Source organism: Pteropus alecto, unplaced genomic scaffold (assembly GCF_000325575.1).
Source record: "Pteropus alecto unplaced genomic scaffold, ASM32557v1 scaffold105, whole genome shotgun sequence".
NCBI classification, from domain to species: Eukaryota; Metazoa; Chordata; class Mammalia; order Chiroptera; family Pteropodidae; genus Pteropus; species Pteropus alecto.
In genome coordinates this window covers 7,660,541-7,670,030 of record NW_006436294.1, presented here as the reverse complement: position 1 = coordinate 7,670,030, position 9,490 = coordinate 7,660,541, and the positions used below count along the sequence as shown (strand labels likewise).

Sequence of the window (9,490 nt, the reverse complement as noted above, 5' to 3'; positions counted from 1 at the left end):
GTGCGCACGCGCGTCCCGCCCCGGAGGCGGTGGGCGGGGACTGGAGCCACGCCCCGGGCAGGCGGTGGCGGCGCAGCGCCCCCTGGCGGTCCTCCGCGGCCTAGCTTCAGGTCTGAGGGCTGCTGGAGCCGCTTGGGCAGACACGCCACCCGTCACCGGTCCGTCCCCCCTGTCGCTCCAGGAGGCCGTCTCCCACCCAGACGGAAGGTGAGGCTCGGAGACGTCGACTCACTCGCTCCACAGGAGCTTCCAGTGATACAGATGAGCACCTGCTGTGCGCCGGGCGGCCTGGAAGGCGGCGGGTCTGTAACCACTCAGGGAGCCGTGAGCACAGAGGCCAGGCGCACGGGGAAAGCTTCCTCGCGCACCCTGCCAGCCGCTCCCCGCACACCTGCCGTCCGCTCCTCTCCAACGCCCTCCAGTCCCTCGCCTACTTCCCGCTCACCCTGGCCAGAGAACTTCTGCAAAGACAGGGTCACCACCCACAATGCCCCTCAACTACCTGTTTCTGATGCTTCTTCTGCTCCACACGCTCAGAATCACCTCGGCTCCCATCGACTCTAGTGGAGCCGACCCCGGGGGGTGCTCCAAGGCCTGGCTGAATGTAAACAACTGTCCCCAATGGTTTTTTGCCCGCCTTGCCAGAAGGACAGGAACCTGGCCTCTATCTTCAGCACTGCACCCCTAGTGTCCAGGCCAAGCCCTTAAGCTCCCCCCAGGGCCAGGCTTTCTGGAATGTGCGCAGTTGCACATGCTGGGCCCCCCACCTAACCCCATAATGTTTATGAAACAGGTCAGAAAGTAGCGTAGGCCCACACAGACATGCCTCTGGGGCATCGGAGAAGTGACAACAGCAAGGCCCAAGAGTGGCAGGATAAGCTGTGCACTGTGCCAGGTGACATGTGCACAGTGCTGGAAGCCTGGGTGGCCAGTTGCCCCGGGGGCTACGAATGTGGAGTGGGAGGAGGGCTTTCCTGTCCACTCGAGGCACAGCAGTTTCCCACCCCCAAACAAAGGAACGAACTCTGTCCTGTATCCACATCACGGAATGCTAAAACTGGCCTGGGCTCCTGGGCTTCCCTCTGCCGGCAGGGCACAGGCCCCTGGGCCGAATGGGGCGTACCCCACCCCTGGTGATGCTGTGTGGAGTTAGTTCCCCCAGACTGGGACTGCTGGGTCCCAAAATCATCAAGAAAACCTCCCGCAAGTGACCCACTCCCATTCCATTTGAACCCCAGACACCGTCTGTCACGGTCCAGCCACGACAGGATCCAGGGGGCCCCGAAGGTGGGCAAGGCGTCGGCGTGGGGACAGTCGACTACACAACTCAGAGGCGGTGTGACACTGTTCCGTTTTATTGTGATTTGAGTACAACTTTTATACTTTCCATTTTGGCATTTGATTATACTTTGTGGTTAAGATAGCAGGGAATTAAATTTCTGTGGTTAAGCGAAGCAGAAAATCTTATAGTGTATATTATTATTAATATTCATGATTAACTAGTACATTCTTTTCTCAATCATTAGAACAGGATTACCTGATGGAACAATCTAAACTTTTAATTCCTACATCTATTACGTAAGATACAGTTTGACTTAAGTAAAGGTGATAGATAGAGGTATTCATAACAGCAAATATTGGCTTGTGGGCAGACATTGTTCTTCTTTCTGCCTGAAGAAATCTTTTAATTGCTACTTTATTTATGCTATTATCTAAAGTTGAAGAATATTTATAAAAATCAGTTTTACAAAGCTGCTTTCATAAGCTAAGTTTCTGTTCCTTTGTTTTTTAAGCACCAAGGAGGTCGTGACCTAGCCAGCCTTTCTATAAAACTTAAACTACTATAAGGCACATGAATTACATCTTTATTCACCATACGTATGCTATCTTCATTATAAGGTCCTGTATAAGGCAGAGGAGGATCAGGTAATCTTTTCATACTATTAGCCCCGCTAGGTGGATACCAGAGTTTTCCACTTATCCAGTAGGCCACAAAAGGAGGCCCTTCCATAGTAGGCGCAGGCTTATGAGTAAATTTCTTATCCTTTACTAATTTTTCTACTAACTGCGCGAGAACAGGAGTATAAACTGGTTCTAATAATTCAGCTCGTTATAATTTATTCATAACATCTTTAAGAGGCGAGTCAAAAGGAATTTCTCTTAATAATTGTTCAAATAAAGGGTTTACGCATTCTGGACATGTCAGGGTGACTGGAGCTGATTCCATACGCGGGGAATTTACTATGTTTTCCTCAGAGCCAATTTTGAGGAAATCCACTTGTACAGCGTTTACACTTACTAGAATTTGTGCTACCCAAATTCCCCCTATTAATAGGATCGTTCCTAAGAAACCAACTATCCCTAAACACATGCAACGTCCTCGTTCTTGACGACACATTCCTGGAAGCTTCTGTCCCCTTCTCAGGACCTTGTCACGCAGTAGTGTAGAAAGAGGACGTGGCAACCGTCCACTCCATCCCTGCCGGTTCCCCACTCCCAAACCCATCTTCCGAATCTCTCAGCCTCTGTGAGTCTTCGAAACTGCTGTTAAAGAAAAAAAGAGGAAGTGTGTGTGAAGAAGTGTGACTGTCACACAGATATAAGATAAACATGTGTACTACCATTTAACGATGTCCCCCCAAAAAGATGTCTCAGTTCTAAGCTTAGGAAGCTGTGATGTGACTTTATTTGGAAAGAGGGTTGTTACAGCTATGATTAGATTAAGGTTCTTTAGATGAGATCATCCTGGAGGGCCCGAAGTCCAATGACTGGCGTCCTCGTAAGAGAAGGAGAAAGAGGTCTGACACGCACAGAGGGAAAGTCTGTGTGAAGACAGAGGCGCAGAGGGGAGCCATGCAGCCACAAGCCACGAAACGCCGAGGACTGGAGAGGGGCCTGGGAAAGAGGCTCCCTCCAAACCTCCAGAAGGAACCAGCCCTGCCAACACGTTGATTTCGGACTCTGGCCTCTAGCACTGTGGTAGAATAAATGTCTGTCATTGTATGCCACACCCAGAGTTTGCAGTAATTTCTTCCAGCAGCCCTGGGAAACTAGTACAGTGTGTCAAACGGTTATTTAAGTCATTGACTAATGAGAGAACCAGGAGAGTGGTTATAAGTTCAAAACCTCGAATTTATAGGGAGTGAAGGAATGCTCAAATGAATTTAAAACAGATGGAGATTTGATTATTCCACAGGAAGAAACAATTTAATCTCCACTTGACCAAATTGATTTGCATGTCTATAAAAAAAAAGTGTTTGCATTGCTGTTTGTTATCTGCAATTTCCAGAGCTGTAAAATAGCTCAAACAGGGTGAGAGGCAGAGACCTGCCAGAATCAGAATCAGATAACCCGGAGGGTGGGTGGGTGCTAAACAATGTGCGGTTTTCCCATTAGAAGTACCAGTAATATATTTTGTTTACTCCGAAGTTTAAATTTTCATCACTGTCTCCCCAACCCTTTTGATTAAAGCAAAGATCTCAAACAAAGATCACTCTGGGCCATAAAACAAGGCTGATCTCCGCCAGCGTGGCTGGGTTATTTGTACTGTCGCAGTGCTCACATATCATATAGGTCACTGTAGGTTTACCTTTCTGGAAGTTTTCATGAGAAACGTCAGATTACACTTTCCAAAACCTCTGTTATTTGTTATCCCAAAGCTGGAAACACAATTCCTATAATTTGAGCGAATTTCTACGTTCCTAGGCCTGCTAGGAAGTGACCTTCCTGATCACCTGTAAGGTCCAGAATCTTCAAAACCCTATGAGGGTTTTGTAGGCATTGGCTTCATAAAGTCAGCCCCAGTTCCACAGTGTCTGATGGTGCCTGAGTACTAAGCACCCCTGGCGGTGGCAATCTGCAGGCCTGGGGCGCATCACTCATTCCCGAGTATATCTTGGCAAAAAGGAAGACAGACTCCATCGAACCTGCAGGAATGTTTATATTGCTGTGAAAAGTCGGCGGTCTCAGTAAGAGTCTGAGTAGCGGGCTGGAGTGAGTCGGTGAGAATCAGCTATCATCTAAAAAGGTTGCCTTTCAGTTAACAGTCTAATAAATTGATATGGGTTACAGATGTCGACGGTAAAATGGAATTGACTAGGTATTCCGGCACCAAAAACGATGAATTCAGGGGAAAAGAAAGACTTGCAACGCAATCTGTGCAGACACAGTACGCATGTACCACCCCCCTCCTGTGGAGCCCCAGGAAGACTGCACCCACAGCCCTGCCCAGTATGTCCAGGTTAGGGTCTCTGTCATACATTTTAGCCCAGGTAGCTTGAGGAGAAACAGGAAGGGCCTCCTTATGTACCCAGGAAACAACATGAAACAGCATTGACGGTATTCAGGCAAGCGACTCCACAACCTCTCCGTCACCTGCTCACGCCGTCTCATTATCAACTCCTGGGCTGCCAGTCGGGGCTGAGCGGTCCCTGGAGGCTGGGAAAGCCAGCTCAGCCCCAGAGGCAGCCGAAAGGCGTCTGAGCGACAGCAACACAGGCTGCGTCCAGAGTCCATCTCTGGAGGGTCGACGGTCGGAAGCACCCAGTTCTGTCCTTGTCTAGGGGCTCGGAGAGTGTCCTTCGTTGAGGACATGGTCTCCCACCTGCAGGGGCCGACTGCAGAGCCTCAAGCTAAACAGATGACAGAAACTCAGTGCAGTGGTTCATTTCTTAACCAACATTTTCAAATGTAAGAGGTCTACTGAGGGTTCCAAATAATAATGCAACTGACAAAGAAAATTGGTTGTTTCTGTGACACACAAAGGCAATAAAACCAATTTTAAAAAACATAGACGATATGGCCATGCCACCCTGAATGTGCCCAATCTTGTCTGATCTCCGAAGCTAAGCAGGGGCGGGCCTGGTTAGTACTTGGATGGGAGACCACCTTGGTATACCAGGTGCTGTAGGCATTTAAAAAAACAAACAAACAAAACGTAGACAAAATCTCTATAAGGGCCACAATTAAACCTGTTTTCAGAGAAAGCAGTGAATATTACATCTGATTTACAAATATAGACGAATACTTTTTATGCTCGTTAAAAATTATGGAAATTTATATTGGAAAAAACGACGGTATTTAACATATAATAATCTTGACATAACATACATCAAATTCAAGAATGTAGCAAAAATAGTAATGAAGCGATTTATTCAGTCTGGAGCAGAGCCACGACATCTTCTTTCTGTAAAACTTCACGTGTTGAGTCCGATGTGCGGCCTGGGGCTGGAAACCCTGGCCTTAGAAGGTGCTAGATTGGAATCCGGGAAGTCAGAACCCGCGGGGCTAATGTTGAAATAACACCTGACGTTTGGGCGGGTCAAGCACACAGGCCCGCGGCCCAAGACCTGCCCGGAAAGCGCCAGCAGACGGGGCGGCGAGAACTCCGCGCGGACTGTGACAAAGCCCGGGGTACTTCCGGTGGGGCCTGGGACGTTCACAGCGGTTTACCGGGCAGATGGGACCCGGGGAGGCAGAAGGCTCTCCGGACTGGCTGCTCCTTACGGCTCGGCACGTGGGACAACCCGGCCGGTCCTGGCACCCTTCTCTTCGCGAGGTGGGAGAGCAGACCTCGGGGGTGGGGGGGAACCCTAGACCCGGAGATCCTCCCGCGAGGAGCTGGGGCCGGCACGGGAGGGACTGTGCAGCCAGCATGGTAAACGGTTCTGCAGTTCCTCAAAATGAGAACTTGCGGCCACACGAGGCTCCCGCGCAAACGCTCCGGGCAGGAAAGGCCACCACCGCGTTTGAAGCGGCTCAGAGGCAGAAGGGGGGTCACCTTCGGGGAGGAGGTCCGGCAGGAAAACTGTCCTCATCTCGCGTTCTTGGACGTCTGATCTAAGGCTGCCTTGGCGGGGACTTGCGTTTAGCGTTGGCGCCCCACGTCTTTCAGCCACAGCCCTCCCGGAAGGGAAGGCACGTCCAGCTGGATGATTTCTCAAAGGGATCAGTCTGTTTTTGTTAGCTTAGGTTCCTGCTGTTCTCGCCAAAGGAGAGGGATGTGGAGGTCGGTTTGCAGCTTGTCTTTGGGCAGATCGCAACGCTCATACTGTGCTCCTGGCGCACTCCTGGGCCTGGCCCGGGAGGTGCTCAGGCCTCCCCACGGGGGTGGCTGGACTGTCCTTCCGAGAGGGCCAAGATGCTCAGGGAACTCTCCCTTTGCGGGTGGGGAGCAGGCCAGAAGCCCTGTGGAGGATTGGGGGGAAGAGGGGCCGAGAGAGGAGTTGCCAAGAGGATAGACCGCCCCCCAGGAAAGGCGGAGCAGAGCCTTCAAGGTCTGCTGTCCTAAATGCTTCAAGGACGTTGGAGGAGTTTCGCCACTCCAGCTGTGACAGCCCAGCTTGCCTCTGCTCAAACCAGAAGGACGCGGGCCCACGTAACCTGAAGCCCTAGCTTCATGCCCGGCTGCCGTCAAGGCTCTGCCTCCCCTGTCTCCCTCTGCGGGCCTCGGGGTGCCTTCCTTCCCCATGTGCTCCCTGAGGTCTGCAGTTCGTATAGCCCTCAGCATGGCTGACACACCCAAGACAGCTCATGGTGGATTCGGATTTGCTCTTTGGGGGTACTGCTCCCCAGTTCAACCGCCGTGGGCAGGAGATGGGCCCCGTTAGGTAAAATTTCACGAGGACGACGGTGCCAGCCCCACTGTTACACTGCGTTTATTAAGGGGACTTACACACCAGGGGCATCTTGGGCAACAATGTGGACACGGGCACCCTCTGCACCCCACGGCAGTTGTCCTAGGGTCCTACAGGACAGGGAAGGATGGACAAGATACTGGTGTCACCTGCCCTGATTAAGGGCAGACACCTTACCTACCTGCCTGGGGCCTGGGAGGGGTTGCTGATAGTTTCCAAGGGGTCTCCAGGAAGCGACCTCTGCTCTGACCCAGAGCTAACTGATCGAGCAGGACTGGACACGGGGTCACGCCACGAAGTCTTTCCCCTGCAGATTCCATGACCGCATCAGCTGGGTCACCCTCCCGGCTACAGGGTGGGGGCAAGGGGTCCTGCACTTAGCACCCCACCAGAACCCCAGAACCCTCGGGACCTTCAAGCCCCGAGGTGCACTGGAGAGAAAAGGGCCAGTGCTGGGGATAGGGGTACCCACGTGGCCCAGTGGCACGACAGGGTGGGCGTGGTCAGTGGCAGACTCTGGAATAGCTGATGACCTGTGCCCATCCTATGGCCAGGACCCAGCCACTCCCACACTCCCATTTCCTGGAGCTGTGAGAGATAGGAGGTCCCTTTGAATTCCATGAGGGAGAGGGAACCCCTTGGGGACCATTGTCCTGTGTCCCCAGGTCAGGCAGTAGGATGTCTGAACAGATGCAAATAAGAAGACATAACCGTTCTCACTTGTGTGCCATCAAACCGACAACCACGCTGGGACCTGCACCTGCCCAAGGACTCTGTGGGCTGAGCAGCACAGGATTGAGGGAAGGTGAGGCCCAACTGTTAGTCAATCGACCAAAGCCAGGGGGTGCCCCCGCACTCACTGGCTTAGTCTCAGGCCACACCTGGGAGAGGAGGCTGCTGGTAGCTGGACCCTCGCTGGCCCCTCTATGGTTTGAGAAACGGAGGGGACTGCTTATGGTGGGCCAGGCAACAGTGGCCTTTGTGGCTCAGGCTTTGCTCTCACCCAGGCGGCTGCCCTCTGGGATCGACACAGAGCCTTAGGTCCTGCCTTGGCCACGGCCTCCCTCTGGGGTCTCCTTCAAGTCCCCCAGCCCTAGGTCTGAGGGGCCCTTTGGGCAGGCCCATGAGCCTCAGAGTAACTGCCACCTGCTGTCCAGCTGGAAGTGCGGACGCCCTGACAAACGCTGGGGCAGAGCCAGCTCTGAGGGGCCCGGCCTGGTGGGCATCCCTGCCCCCGTGGCCAGCAGTCCAGGTCCTGTGCAGCATGAGCGGGAAGGGCGTGCTTGGCGGCTTCTTCCTCTTGTTACTTTGGCCTTTGTCCTGTTTCCTGCGGGGCACCAGCAGGAGGCCTGGAGACTTCAAAGGGCAGTGGCTTCCTTAAACCACCCACCTCCAGCCCTGTCCCCAAGGCCACTCGGCCCCTCTCTCTGAGACCATGCCTGTTCCTCAGGGTCTGGCAGCTCTGGGGCCCTGGGGCCTGGCGTGCCTGGCACACAGGAGCATGTGGGCAGAGGCTCCTTAAGAACCTTTGGTCATTGCCTAATGAGCAGGAGAGTAGGAAGGGACCAGAGGCTCCAGCAGCTCCAGCCCCAGGGTGCGGGGGAGGGGAGCTGGTGGGGGATGAGGATGTGTCAGAGGGGGGAGTGGGAAGGGCATGCCACCCTCACCCCCCACCTCCTCCCTCTCAATCTCCACCCGCCTTGCAGCTTCTGTAGCCCCCAGGCCCCTAAAGGCAAGCAGCCAGGTCAAGCTGCCCCTGCCCTCAGGGCTGGGCTGTATCAGAGCCACCTGGGAGACGGCCCACCTGGCGCTTGATGGAATCAGATCAGGAAGCCCCAGAGGTCCCAAAGGCCAAGGCCCAAGGGTCCTTCCCTCCCACTGGGAACTCCTGGTACTCAGCTGGCCCTGCCAAGGGGACAGGATGAAGGAGGTGGAAAACAGGCCTAGCCAAGGACCGGAAGCACCAGGGCATCTGTGGAAGGGGCCGGCCAGTAGGGCAGGAGCCGCTGCTCCCATGGCCTTGTGGCTGCAAGGGCTCCCCTGCAGAAGCGGGGCCTCTCCTATGAGACTGCAGTCTCGATGCCTGACCACAGGCTGGTGCCCCGCCTCCGCTGGGGATCCCCTGCCCCACCGCAGCCTGCATCTGCACGCACACTCGCACCTGGCTCGGGTGCTCATGCTGGTCTCTCTGCGGCCCTCGCTGAGGGAGAACCAGAGTCCGGCCCGGGCCAAGGCTGGTGCTGAGGCCCCACTCCCCACAGACGCAAACGAGCAGAGACCCCGGCTGAAGCCCGGGGGTGGGGGTCCAGGCCGTTCAGGGAGAAGGCAGCTGCTGCCATGTCTGCCTAAATACAGGGTGCAGGGCCTTTGGGGGTGTGACTACAAGAGCCAGAAACTGGAGGCCAGTGGCTCAGGGGAGAGGGCAACACTCTTGAGCAGAGGGGCCCTGAGACTGGCTGCAGCCTCATAGCTGGTCCTTTCTGAGTCCCACTTGCTAAGCCCCTTCTGTGCCTGACTTTGCAACAAACCCCTGGTGTAACACCTCCGAAGGATGCCCGAGGGAACAGAGCAAGCGGGTCACAAAGCAGGGGCAGCCCATTGTGCCAGGCCCTTGGGCCCGGCTGGCTCAGCCCATTTGGCTGGAGACCATGGGTAGGCTGCGTCGGGTGGGTACCACAGTGCCTCCGAGTGCCGAGGCCTGGGGTGCTAAGCCCAGACTCTGGGCCTTGGAAGCTGGCCTTCGGGCAGTTCTCAGGGGTGTGGGATAGGAGTCTGGGCTCAGAGGGCATAACGCCAGGACCCATGAGAGCAGCCTGGGATGGGGAGAGCGGGGATGGGGGGCGCAGGGGGGTGGT

At 54.6% G+C, this 9,490-nt stretch overlaps 1 pseudogene; it reads left to right on the top strand.

Moving 5' to 3' along the window:
- The first annotated feature begins 4,793 nt into the window (after positions 1 to 4,793).
- Positions 4,794 to 4,912, top strand: LOC112480585 (annotated as a pseudogene).
- The last annotated feature ends 4,578 nt before the right edge of the window (positions 4,913 to 9,490 follow it).